The following is a 9,077-nucleotide window of genomic DNA, read 5'->3' on the forward strand; positions in this document are numbered from 1 at the left end:
CCATTTACCGATGTCATTGCGTTGCCACATTAGCCTTGAAGTGTCTCTCGAATCGAGTCAGCACTCGCTTACGGCCACACCACCCTGAGCACGCCCGCTCTCGTCTGATCTCGGAAGCCAAGCAGGGTCGGGCCTGGTTAGTACTTGGATGGGAGATTGCCTGGGAATACCAGGTGCTGTAAGCATTTAATTAATTAAATATTTATTTATGTCATTTTTTCCCATGAATGCGTTCTTTCTGTAAGCGTTCACTGATGTCATGGCGTTGCCACATAAGTCTTGAAGTGTCTGTCGATTCGAGTCGGCACTCGCTTACGGCCACACCACCCTGAGCACGCCCGCTCTCGTCTGATCTCGGAAGCCAAGCAGGGTCGGGCCTGGTTAGTACTTGGATGGGAGACCGCCTGGGAATACCAGGTGCTGTAAGCATTTAATTAATTAAATATTTATTTATGTCATATTTTCCCATGAATGCGTCCTTTCTGTAAGCGTTCTCCCATGGCATGGCGTTGCCACATTAGTTTTGAAGTGTCTCTCGAATCAAGTCTGCACTCGCTTACGGCCACACCACCATGAGCACGCCCGCTCTCGTCTGATCTCGGAAGCCAAGCAGGGTCGGGCCTGGTTAGTACTTGGATGGGAGACCGCCTGGGAATACCAGGTGCTGTAAGCATTTAATTAATTAATAATTTTTTTTATGTCATTTTTTCCCATGAATGCGTCCTTTCTGTAACCATTTACCGATGTCATTGCGTTGCCACATTAGCCTTGAAGTGTCTCTCGAATCGAGTCAGCACTCGCTTACGGCCACACCACCCTGAGCACGCCCGCTCTCGTCTGATCTCGGAAGCCAAGCAGGGTCGGGCCTGGTTAGTACTTGGATGGGAGACCGCCTGGGAATACCAGGTGCTGTAAGCCTTTAATTAATTAATTATTTTTTTATGTCATTTTTTCCCATGAATGCGTCCTTTCTGTAACCATTTACCGATGTCATTGCGTTGCCACATTAGCCTTGAAGTGTCTCTCGAATCGAGTCAGCACTCGCTTACGGCCACACCACCCTGAGCACGCCCGCTCTCGTCTGATCTCGGAAGCCAAGCAGGGTCGGGCCTGGTTAGTACTTGGATGGGAGACCGCCTGGGAATACCAGGTGCTGTAAGCATTTAATTAATTAATTATTTTTTTATGTCATTTTTTCCCATGAATGCGATCTTTCTGTAAGCGTTCACTGATGTCATGGCGTTGCCACATAAGTCTTGAAGTGTCTATCGAAGCGAGTCAGCACTCGCTTACGGCCACACCACCCTGAGCACGCCCGCTCTCGTCTGATCTCGGAAGCCAAGCAGGGTCGGGCCTGGTTAGTACTTGGATGGGAGACCGCCTGGGAATACCAGGTGCTGTAAGCATTTAATTAATTAATTATTTTTTTTATGTCATTTTTTCCCATGAATGCGTCCTTTCTGTAACCATTTACCGATGTCATTGCGTTGCCACATTAGCCTTGAAGTGTCTCTCGAATCGGGTCAGCACTCGTTTACGGCCACACCACCCTGAGCACGCCCGCTCTCGTCTGATCTCGGAAGCCAAGCAGGGTCGGGCCTGGTTAGTACTTGGATGGGAGACCGCCTGGGAATACCAGATGCTGTAATAATTTAATTGATTAATTATTTTTTTTATGTCATTTTTTCCCATGAATGCGTCCTTTCTGTAACCATTTACCGATGTCATTGCGTTGCCACATTAGCCTTGAAGTGTCTCTCGAATCGAGTCAGCACTCGTTTACGGCCACACCACCCTGAGCACGCCCGCTCTCGTCTGATCTCGGAAGCCAAGCAGGGTCGGGCCTGGTTAGTACTTGGATGGGAGACCGCCTGGGAATACCTGGTGCTGTAAGAATTAAATTAATTAATTATTTATGTCATTTTTCCCATGAATGCGTCCTTTCTGTAAGCGTTCTCCCATGGCATGGCGTTGCCACATTAGTTTTGAAGTGTCTCTCGAATCAAGTCAGCACTCGCTTACGGCCACGCCACCCTGAGCACGCCCGCTCTCGTCTGATCTCGGAAGCCAAGCAGGGTCGGGCCTGGTTAGTACTTGGATGGGAGACCGCCTGGGAATACCAGGTGCTGTAAGCATTTAATTAATTAAATATTTATTTATGTCATATTTTCCCATGAATGCGTCCTTTCTGTAACCATTTACCGATGTCATTGCGTTGCCACATTAGCCTTGAAGTGTCTCTCGAATCGAGTCAGCACTCGCTTACGGCCACACCACCCTGAGCACGCCCGCTCTCGTCTGATCTCGGAAGCCAAGCAGGGTCGGGCCTGGTTAGTACTTGGATGGGAGACCGCCTGGGAATACCAGGTGCTGTAAGCATTTAATTAATTAATTATTTTTTTTATGTCATTTTTTCCCATGAATGCGTCCTTTCTGTAACCATTTACCGATGTCATTGCGTTGCCACATTAGCCTTGAAGTGTCTCTCGAATCGAGTCAGCACTCGTTTACGGCCACACCACCCTGAGCACGCCCGCTCTCGTCTGATCTCGGAAGCCAAGCAGGGTCGGGCCTGGTTAGTACTTGGATGGGAGACCGCCTGGGAATACCTGGTGCTGTAAGAATTAAATTAATTAATTATTTATGTCATTTTTCCCATGAATGCGTCCTTTCTGTAAGCGTTCTCCCATGGCATGGCGTTGCCACATTAGTTTTGAAGTGTCTCTCGAATCAAGTCAGCACTCGCTTACGGCCACGCCACCCTGAGCACGCCCGCTCTCGTCTGATCTCGTAAGCCAAGCAGGGTCGGGCCTGGTTAGTACTTGGATGGGAGACCGCCTGGGAATACCAGGTGCTCTAAGCATTTAATTAATTAATTATTTTTTTATGTCATTTTTTCCCATGAATGCGTCCTTTCTGTAAGCGTTCTCCCATGGCATGGCGTTGCCACATTAGTTTTGAAGTGTCTCTCGAATCAAGTCTGCACTCGCTTACGGCCACACCACCCTGAGCACGCCCGCTCTCGTCTGATCTCGGAAGCCAAGCAGGGTCGGGCCTGGTTAGTACTTGGATGGGAGACCGCCTGGGAATACCAGGTGCTGTAAGCATTTAATTAATTAATAATTTTTTTTATGTCATTTTTTCCCATGAATGCGTCCTTTCTGTAACCATTTACCGATGTCATTGCGTTGCCACATTAGCCTTGAAGTGTCTCTCGAATCGAGTCAGCACTCGCTTACGGCCACACCACCCTGAGCACGCCCGCTCTCGTCTGATCTCGGAAGCCAAGCAGGGTCGGGCCTGGTTAGTACTTGGATGGGAGATTGCCTGGGAATACCAGGTGCTGTAAGCATTTAATTAATTAAATATTTATTTATGTCATTTTTTCCCATGAATGCGTTCTTTCTGTAAGCGTTCACTGATGTCATGGCGTTGCCACATAAGTCTTGAAGTGTCTGTCGATTCGAGTCGGCACTCGCTTACGGCCACACCACCCTGAGCACGCCCGCTCTCGTCTGATCTCGGAAGCCAAGCAGGGTCGGGCCTGGTTAGTACTTGGATGGGAGACCGCCTGGGAATACCAGGTGCTGTAAGCATTTAATTAATTAATAATTTTTTTTATGTCATTTTTTCCCATGAATGCGTCCTTTCTGTAACCATTTACCGATGTCATTGCGTTGCCACATTAGCCTTGAAGTGTCTCTCGAATCGAGTCAGCACTCGCTTACGGCCACACCACCCTGAGCACGCCCGCTCTCGTCTGATCTCGGAAGCCAAGCAGGGTCGGGCCTGGTTAGTACTTGGATGGGAGACCGCCTGGGAATACCAGGTGCTGTAAGCATTTAATTAATTAATTATTTTTTTTATGTCATTTTTTCCCATGAATGCGTCCTTTCTGTAACCATTTACCGATGTCATTGCGTTGCCACATTAGCCTTGAAGTGTCTCTCGAATCGGGTCAGCACTCGTTTACGGCCACACCACCCTGAGCACGCCCGCTCTCGTCTGATCTCGGAAGCCAAGCAGGGTCGGGCCTGGTTAGTACTTGGATGGGAGACCGCCTGGGAATACCAGATGCTGTAATAATTTAATTGATTAATTATTTTTTTTATGTCATTTTTTCCCATGAATGCGTCCTTTCTGTAACCATTTACCGATGTCATTGCGTTGCCACATTAGCCTTGAAGTGTCTCTCGAATCGAGTCAGCACTCGTTTACGGCCACACCACCCTGAGCACGCCCGCTCTCGTCTGATCTCGGAAGCCAAGCAGGGTCGGGCCTGGTTAGTACTTGGATGGGAGACCGCCTGGGAATACCAGATGCTGTAATAATTTAATTGATTAATTATTTTTTTTATGTCATTTTTTCCCATGAATGCGTCCTTTCTGTAACCATTTACCGATGTCATTGCGTTGCCACATTAGCCTTGAAGTGTCTCTCGAATCGAGTCAGCACTCGTTTACGGCCACACCACCCTGAGCACGCCCGCTCTCGTCTGATCTCGGAAGCCAAGCAGGGTCGGGCCTGGTTAGTACTTGGATGGGAGACCGCCTGGGAATACCTGGTGCTGTAAGAATTAAATTAATTAATTATTTATGTCATTTTTCCCATGAATGCGTCCTTTCTGTAAGCGTTCTCCCATGGCATGGCGTTGCCACATTAGTTTTGAAGTGTCTCTCGAATCAAGTCAGCACTCGCTTACGGCCACGCCACCCTGAGCACGCCCGCTCTCGTCTGATCTCGGAAGCCAAGCAGGGTCGGGCCTGGTTAGTACTTGGATGGGAGACCGCCTGGGAATACCTGGTGCTGTAAGAATTAAATTAATTAATTATTTATGTCATTTTTCCCATGAATGCGTCCTTTCTGTAAGCGTTCTCCCATGGCATGGCGTTGCCACATTAGTTTTGAAGTGTCTCTCGAATCAAGTCAGCACTCGCTTACGGCCACGCCACCCTGAGCACGCCCGCTCTCGTCTGATCTCGTAAGCCAAGCAGGGTCGGGCCTGGTTAGTACTTGGATGGGAGACCGCCTGGGAATACCAGGTGCTCTAAGCATTTAATTAATTAATTATTTTTTTATGTCATTTTTTCCCATGAATGCGTCCTTTCTGTAAGCGTTCTCCCATGGCATGGCGTTGCCACATTAGTTTTGAAGTGTCTCTCGAATCAAGTCTGCACTCGCTTACGGCCACACCACCCTGAGCACGCCCGCTCTCGTCTGATCTCGGAAGCCAAGCAGGGTCGGGCCTGATTAGTACTTGGATGGGAGACCGCCTGGGAATACCAGGTGCTGTAAGCATTTAATTAATTAATAATTTTTTTTATGTCATTTTTTCCCATGAATGCGTCCTTTCTGTAACCATTTACCGATGTCATTGCGTTGCCACATTAGCCTTGAAGTGTCTCTCGAATCGAGTCAGCACTCGCTTACGGCCACACCACCCTGAGCACGCCCGCTCTCGTCTGATCTCGGAAGCCAAGCAGGGTCGGGCCTGGTTAGTACTTGGATGGGAGATTGCCTGGGAATACCAGGTGCTGTAAGCATTTAATTAATTAAATATTTATTTATGTCATTTTTTCCCATGAATGCGTTCTTTCTGTAAGCGTTCACTGATGTCATGGCGTTGCCACATAAGTCTTGAAGTGTCTGTCGATTCGAGTCGGCACTCGCTTACGGCCACACCACCCTGAGCACGCCCGCTCTCGTCTGATCTCGGAAGCCAAGCAGGGTCGGGCCTGGTTAGTACTTGGATGGGAGACCGCCTGGGAATACCAGGTGCTGTAAGCATTTAATTAATTAAATATTTATTTATGTCATATTTTCCCATGAATGCGTCCTTTCTGTAAGCGTTCTCCCATGGCATGGCGTTGCCACATTAGTTTTGAAGTGTCTCTCGAATCAAGTCTGCACTCGCTTACGGCCACACCACCCTGAGCACGCCCGCTCTCGTCTGATCTCGGAAGCCAAGCAGGGTCGGGCCTGGTTAGTACTTGGATGGGAGACCGCCTGGGAATACCAGGTGCTGTAAGCATTTAATTAATTAATAATTTTTTTTATGTCATTTTTTCCCATGAATGCGTCCTTTCTGTAACCATTTACCGATGTCATTGCGTTGCCACATTAGCCTTGAAGTGTCTCTCGAATCGAGTCAGCACTCGCTTACGGCCACACCACCCTGAGCACGCCCGCTCTCGTCTGATCTCGGAAGCCAAGCAGGGTCGGGCCTGGTTAGTACTTGGATGGGAGACCGCCTGGGAATACCAGGTGCTGTAAGCATTTAATTAATTAATTATTTTTTTATGTCATTTTTTCCCATGAATGCGTCCTTTCTGTAACCATTTACCGATGTCATTGCGTTGCCACATTAGCCTTGAAGTGTCTCTCGAATCGAGTCAGCACTCGCTTACGGCCACACCACCCTGAGCACGCCCGTTCTCGTCTGATCTCGGAAGCCAAGCAGGGTCGGGCCTGGTTAGTACTTGGATGGGAGACCGCCTGGGAATACCAGGTGCTCTAAGCATTTAATTAATTAATTATTTTTTTATGTCATTTTTTCCCATGAATGCGTCCTTTCTGTAAGCGTTCTCCCATGGCATGGCGTTGCCACATTAGTTTTGAAGTGTCTCTCGAATCAAGTCTGCACTCGCTTACGGCCACACCACCCTGAGCACGCCCGCTCTCGTCTGATCTCGGAAGCCAAGCAGGGTCGGGCCTGGTTAGTACTTGGATGGGAGACCGCCTGGGAATACCAGGTGCTGTAAGCATTTAATTAATTAATAATTTTTTTTATGTCATTTTTTCCCATGAATGCGTCCTTTCTGTAACCATTTACCGATGTCATTGCGTTGCCACATTAGCCTTGAAGTGTCTCTCGAATCGAGTCAGCACTCGCTTACGGCCACACCACCCTGAGCACGCCCGCTCTTGTCTGATCTCGGAAGCCAAGCAGGGTCGGGCCTGGTTAGTACTTGGATGGGAGACCGCCTGGGAATACCAGGTGCTGTAAGCATTTAATTAATTAATTATTTTTTTATGTCATTTTTTCCCATGAATGCGACCTTTCTGTAAGCGTTCAATGATGTCATGGCGTTGCCACATAAGTCTTGAAGTGTCTATCGAAGCGAGTCAGCACTCGCTTACGGCCACACCACCCTGAGCACGCCCGCTCTCGTCTGATCTCGGAAGCCAAGCAGGGTCGGGCCTGGTTAGTACTTGGATGGGAGACCGCCTGGGAATACCAGGTGCTGTAAGCATTTAATTAATTAATTATTTTTTTTATGTCATTTTTTCCCATGAATGCGTCCTTTCTGTAACCATTTACCGATGTCATTGCGTTGCCACATTAGCCTTGAAGTGTCTCTCGAATCGAGTCAGCACTCGCTTACGGCCACACCACCCTGAGCACGTCCGTTCTCGTCTGATCTCGTAAGCCAAGCAGGGTCGGGCCTGGTTAGTACTTGGATGGGAGACCGCCTGGGAATACCAGGTGCTGTAAGCATTTAATTAATTAATTATTTTTTTATGTCATTTTTTCCCATGAATGCGATCTTTCTGTAAGCGTTCACCGATGTCATGGCGTTGCCACATAAGTCTTGAAGTGTCTATCGAAGCGTGTCAGCACTCGCTTACGGCCACACCACCCTGAGCGCGCCCGCTCTCGTCTAATGTCGGAAGCCAAGCAGGGTCGGGCCTGGTTAGTACTTGGATGGGAGACCGCCTGGGAATACCAGGTGCTGTAAGCATTTAATTAATTAAATATTTATTTATGTCATATTTTCCCATGAATGCGTCCTTTCTGTAACCATTTACCGATGTCATTGCGTTGCCACATTAGCCTTGAAGTGTCTCTCGAATCGAGTCAGCACTCGCTTACGGCCACACCACCCTGAGCACGCCCGCTCTCGTCTGATCTCGGAAGCCAAGCAGGGTCGGGCCTGGTTAGTACTTGGATGGGAGACCGCCTGGGAATACCAGGTGCTGTAAGCATTTAATTAATCAATTATTTTTTTTATGTCATTTTTTCCCATGAATGCGTCCTTTCTGTAACCATTTACCGATGTCATTGCGTTGCCACATTAGCCTTGAAGTGTCTCTCGAATCGAGTCAGCACTCGTTTACGGCCACACCACCCTGAGCACGCCCGCTCTCGTCTGATCTCGGAAGCCAAGCAGGGTCGGGCCTGGTTAGTACTTGGATGGGAGACCGCCTGGGAATACCTGGTGCTGTAAGAATTAAATTAATTAATTATTTATGTCATTTTTCCCATGAATGCGTCCTTTCTGTAAGCGTTCTCCCATGGCATGGCGTTGCCACATTAGTTTTGAAGTGTCTCTCGAATCAAGTCAGCACTCGCTTACGGCCACGCCACCCTGAGCACGCCCGCTCTCGTCTGATCTCGTAAGCCAAGCAGGGTCGGGCCTGGTTAGTACTTGGATGGGAGACCGCCTGGGAATACCAGGTGCTCTAAGCATTTAATTAATTAATTATTTTTTTATGTCATTTTTTCCCATGAATGCGTCCTTTCTGTAAGCGTTCTCCCATGGCATGGCGTTGCCACATTAGTTTTGAAGTGTCTCTCGAATCAAGTCTGCACTCGCTTACGGCCACACCACCCTGAGCACGCCCGCTCTCGTCTGATCTCGGAAGCCAAGCAGGGTCGGGCCTGGTTAGTACTTGGATGGGAGACCGCCTGGGAATACCAGGTGCTGTAAGCATTTAATTAATTAATAATTTTTTTTATGTCATTTTTTCCCATGAATGCGTCCTTTCTGTAACCATTTACCGATGTCATTGCGTTGCCACATTAGCCTTGAAGTGTCTCTCGAATCGAGTCAGCACTCGCTTACGGCCACACCACCCTGAGCACGCCCGCTCTCGTCTGATCTCGGAAGCCAAGCAGGGTCGGGCCTGGTTAGTACTTGGATGGGAGATTGCCTGGGAATACCAGGTGCTGTAAGCATTTAATTAATTAAATATTTATTTATGTCATTTTTTCCCATGAATGCGTTCTTTCTGTAAGCGTTCACTGATGTCATGGCGTTGCCACATAAGTCTTGAAGTGTCTGTCGATTCGAGTC

The 9,077-nt window shown here is 48.3% G+C and overlaps 24 non-coding genes and 13 pseudogenes across 24 annotated transcripts; all 37 read left to right on the top strand.

Annotated features, from left to right (window-relative positions):
- Positions 1–66: 66 nt before the first annotated feature.
- Positions 67–185, top strand: LOC135721905 (5S ribosomal RNA; annotated as a pseudogene).
- Positions 186–310: 125 nt separating this feature from the next.
- On the top strand, positions 311–429 carry LOC135723827 (5S ribosomal RNA). Its single transcript, XR_010523512.2, has one exon. It is a non-coding gene; the product is annotated as a 5S ribosomal RNA (ribosomal RNA).
- A 125-nt stretch (positions 430–554) lies between these two features.
- On the top strand, positions 555–673 carry LOC135721907 (5S ribosomal RNA). Its single transcript, XR_010521661.2, has one exon. It is a non-coding gene; the product is annotated as a 5S ribosomal RNA (ribosomal RNA).
- Positions 674–799: 126 nt separating this feature from the next.
- On the top strand, positions 800–918 carry LOC135725759 (5S ribosomal RNA). Its single transcript, XR_012337464.1, has one exon. It is a non-coding gene; the product is annotated as a 5S ribosomal RNA (ribosomal RNA).
- A 125-nt stretch (positions 919–1,043) lies between these two features.
- Positions 1,044–1,162, top strand: LOC135726070 (5S ribosomal RNA). The gene has a single exon (XR_012337458.1). It is a non-coding gene; the product is annotated as a 5S ribosomal RNA (ribosomal RNA).
- A 125-nt stretch (positions 1,163–1,287) lies between these two features.
- LOC135721908 (5S ribosomal RNA) lies at positions 1,288–1,406 on the top strand. The gene has a single exon (XR_010521662.1). It is a non-coding gene; the product is annotated as a 5S ribosomal RNA (ribosomal RNA).
- A 126-nt stretch (positions 1,407–1,532) lies between these two features.
- On the top strand, positions 1,533–1,651 carry LOC135724645 (5S ribosomal RNA; annotated as a pseudogene).
- A 126-nt stretch (positions 1,652–1,777) lies between these two features.
- On the top strand, positions 1,778–1,896 carry LOC135726499 (5S ribosomal RNA). Its single transcript, XR_012337621.1, has one exon. It is a non-coding gene; the product is annotated as a 5S ribosomal RNA (ribosomal RNA).
- Positions 1,897–2,016: 120 nt separating this feature from the next.
- LOC135721909 (5S ribosomal RNA) lies at positions 2,017–2,135 on the top strand. The gene has a single exon (XR_010521663.2). It is a non-coding gene; the product is annotated as a 5S ribosomal RNA (ribosomal RNA).
- Positions 2,136–2,260: 125 nt separating this feature from the next.
- On the top strand, positions 2,261–2,379 carry LOC135725291 (5S ribosomal RNA). The gene has a single exon (XR_012337459.1). It is a non-coding gene; the product is annotated as a 5S ribosomal RNA (ribosomal RNA).
- A 126-nt stretch (positions 2,380–2,505) lies between these two features.
- Positions 2,506–2,624, top strand: LOC135721910 (5S ribosomal RNA). The gene has a single exon (XR_010521664.2). It is a non-coding gene; the product is annotated as a 5S ribosomal RNA (ribosomal RNA).
- Positions 2,625–2,744: 120 nt separating this feature from the next.
- LOC135721911 (5S ribosomal RNA) lies at positions 2,745–2,863 on the top strand (annotated as a pseudogene).
- A 125-nt stretch (positions 2,864–2,988) lies between these two features.
- On the top strand, positions 2,989–3,107 carry LOC135721912 (5S ribosomal RNA). The gene has a single exon (XR_010521666.1). It is a non-coding gene; the product is annotated as a 5S ribosomal RNA (ribosomal RNA).
- Positions 3,108–3,233: 126 nt separating this feature from the next.
- LOC135721913 (5S ribosomal RNA) lies at positions 3,234–3,352 on the top strand (annotated as a pseudogene).
- A 125-nt stretch (positions 3,353–3,477) lies between these two features.
- Positions 3,478–3,596, top strand: LOC135726206 (5S ribosomal RNA). The gene has a single exon (XR_012337460.1). It is a non-coding gene; the product is annotated as a 5S ribosomal RNA (ribosomal RNA).
- A 126-nt stretch (positions 3,597–3,722) lies between these two features.
- LOC135724647 (5S ribosomal RNA) lies at positions 3,723–3,841 on the top strand. Its single transcript, XR_010524309.2, has one exon. It is a non-coding gene; the product is annotated as a 5S ribosomal RNA (ribosomal RNA).
- Positions 3,842–3,967: 126 nt separating this feature from the next.
- LOC135723692 (5S ribosomal RNA) lies at positions 3,968–4,086 on the top strand (annotated as a pseudogene).
- A 126-nt stretch (positions 4,087–4,212) lies between these two features.
- Positions 4,213–4,331, top strand: LOC135721915 (5S ribosomal RNA; annotated as a pseudogene).
- Positions 4,332–4,457: 126 nt separating this feature from the next.
- On the top strand, positions 4,458–4,576 carry LOC135724281 (5S ribosomal RNA). The gene has a single exon (XR_010523949.2). It is a non-coding gene; the product is annotated as a 5S ribosomal RNA (ribosomal RNA).
- Positions 4,577–4,696: 120 nt separating this feature from the next.
- Positions 4,697–4,815, top strand: LOC135726500 (5S ribosomal RNA; annotated as a pseudogene).
- Positions 4,816–4,935: 120 nt separating this feature from the next.
- On the top strand, positions 4,936–5,054 carry LOC135721916 (5S ribosomal RNA; annotated as a pseudogene).
- Positions 5,055–5,179: 125 nt separating this feature from the next.
- On the top strand, positions 5,180–5,298 carry LOC135721917 (5S ribosomal RNA). The gene has a single exon (XR_010521670.2). It is a non-coding gene; the product is annotated as a 5S ribosomal RNA (ribosomal RNA).
- Positions 5,299–5,424: 126 nt separating this feature from the next.
- On the top strand, positions 5,425–5,543 carry LOC135721919 (5S ribosomal RNA; annotated as a pseudogene).
- A 125-nt stretch (positions 5,544–5,668) lies between these two features.
- Positions 5,669–5,787, top strand: LOC135723955 (5S ribosomal RNA). The gene has a single exon (XR_010523632.2). It is a non-coding gene; the product is annotated as a 5S ribosomal RNA (ribosomal RNA).
- Positions 5,788–5,912: 125 nt separating this feature from the next.
- On the top strand, positions 5,913–6,031 carry LOC135721920 (5S ribosomal RNA). The gene has a single exon (XR_010521673.1). It is a non-coding gene; the product is annotated as a 5S ribosomal RNA (ribosomal RNA).
- Positions 6,032–6,157: 126 nt separating this feature from the next.
- On the top strand, positions 6,158–6,276 carry LOC135721921 (5S ribosomal RNA). Its single transcript, XR_010521674.1, has one exon. It is a non-coding gene; the product is annotated as a 5S ribosomal RNA (ribosomal RNA).
- A 125-nt stretch (positions 6,277–6,401) lies between these two features.
- LOC135726208 (5S ribosomal RNA) lies at positions 6,402–6,520 on the top strand. Its single transcript, XR_012337643.1, has one exon. It is a non-coding gene; the product is annotated as a 5S ribosomal RNA (ribosomal RNA).
- Positions 6,521–6,645: 125 nt separating this feature from the next.
- LOC135724648 (5S ribosomal RNA) lies at positions 6,646–6,764 on the top strand. The gene has a single exon (XR_010524310.2). It is a non-coding gene; the product is annotated as a 5S ribosomal RNA (ribosomal RNA).
- A 126-nt stretch (positions 6,765–6,890) lies between these two features.
- LOC135723693 (5S ribosomal RNA) lies at positions 6,891–7,009 on the top strand. The gene has a single exon (XR_010523384.2). It is a non-coding gene; the product is annotated as a 5S ribosomal RNA (ribosomal RNA).
- A 125-nt stretch (positions 7,010–7,134) lies between these two features.
- LOC135721922 (5S ribosomal RNA) lies at positions 7,135–7,253 on the top strand. The gene has a single exon (XR_010521675.1). It is a non-coding gene; the product is annotated as a 5S ribosomal RNA (ribosomal RNA).
- A 126-nt stretch (positions 7,254–7,379) lies between these two features.
- LOC135724649 (5S ribosomal RNA) lies at positions 7,380–7,498 on the top strand (annotated as a pseudogene).
- Positions 7,499–7,623: 125 nt separating this feature from the next.
- Positions 7,624–7,742, top strand: LOC135726332 (5S ribosomal RNA; annotated as a pseudogene).
- A 125-nt stretch (positions 7,743–7,867) lies between these two features.
- On the top strand, positions 7,868–7,986 carry LOC135721923 (5S ribosomal RNA). The gene has a single exon (XR_010521676.1). It is a non-coding gene; the product is annotated as a 5S ribosomal RNA (ribosomal RNA).
- A 126-nt stretch (positions 7,987–8,112) lies between these two features.
- LOC135721924 (5S ribosomal RNA) lies at positions 8,113–8,231 on the top strand. Its single transcript, XR_010521677.2, has one exon. It is a non-coding gene; the product is annotated as a 5S ribosomal RNA (ribosomal RNA).
- Positions 8,232–8,351: 120 nt separating this feature from the next.
- On the top strand, positions 8,352–8,470 carry LOC135721925 (5S ribosomal RNA; annotated as a pseudogene).
- A 125-nt stretch (positions 8,471–8,595) lies between these two features.
- Positions 8,596–8,714, top strand: LOC135725065 (5S ribosomal RNA). Its single transcript, XR_010524717.2, has one exon. It is a non-coding gene; the product is annotated as a 5S ribosomal RNA (ribosomal RNA).
- Positions 8,715–8,840: 126 nt separating this feature from the next.
- On the top strand, positions 8,841–8,959 carry LOC135721926 (5S ribosomal RNA; annotated as a pseudogene).
- The last annotated feature ends 118 nt before the right edge of the window (positions 8,960–9,077 follow it).

This window comes from Paramisgurnus dabryanus, chromosome 9 (assembly GCF_030506205.2).
Source record: "Paramisgurnus dabryanus chromosome 9, PD_genome_1.1, whole genome shotgun sequence".
NCBI classification, from domain to species: domain Eukaryota; kingdom Metazoa; phylum Chordata; class Actinopteri; order Cypriniformes; family Cobitidae; genus Paramisgurnus; species Paramisgurnus dabryanus.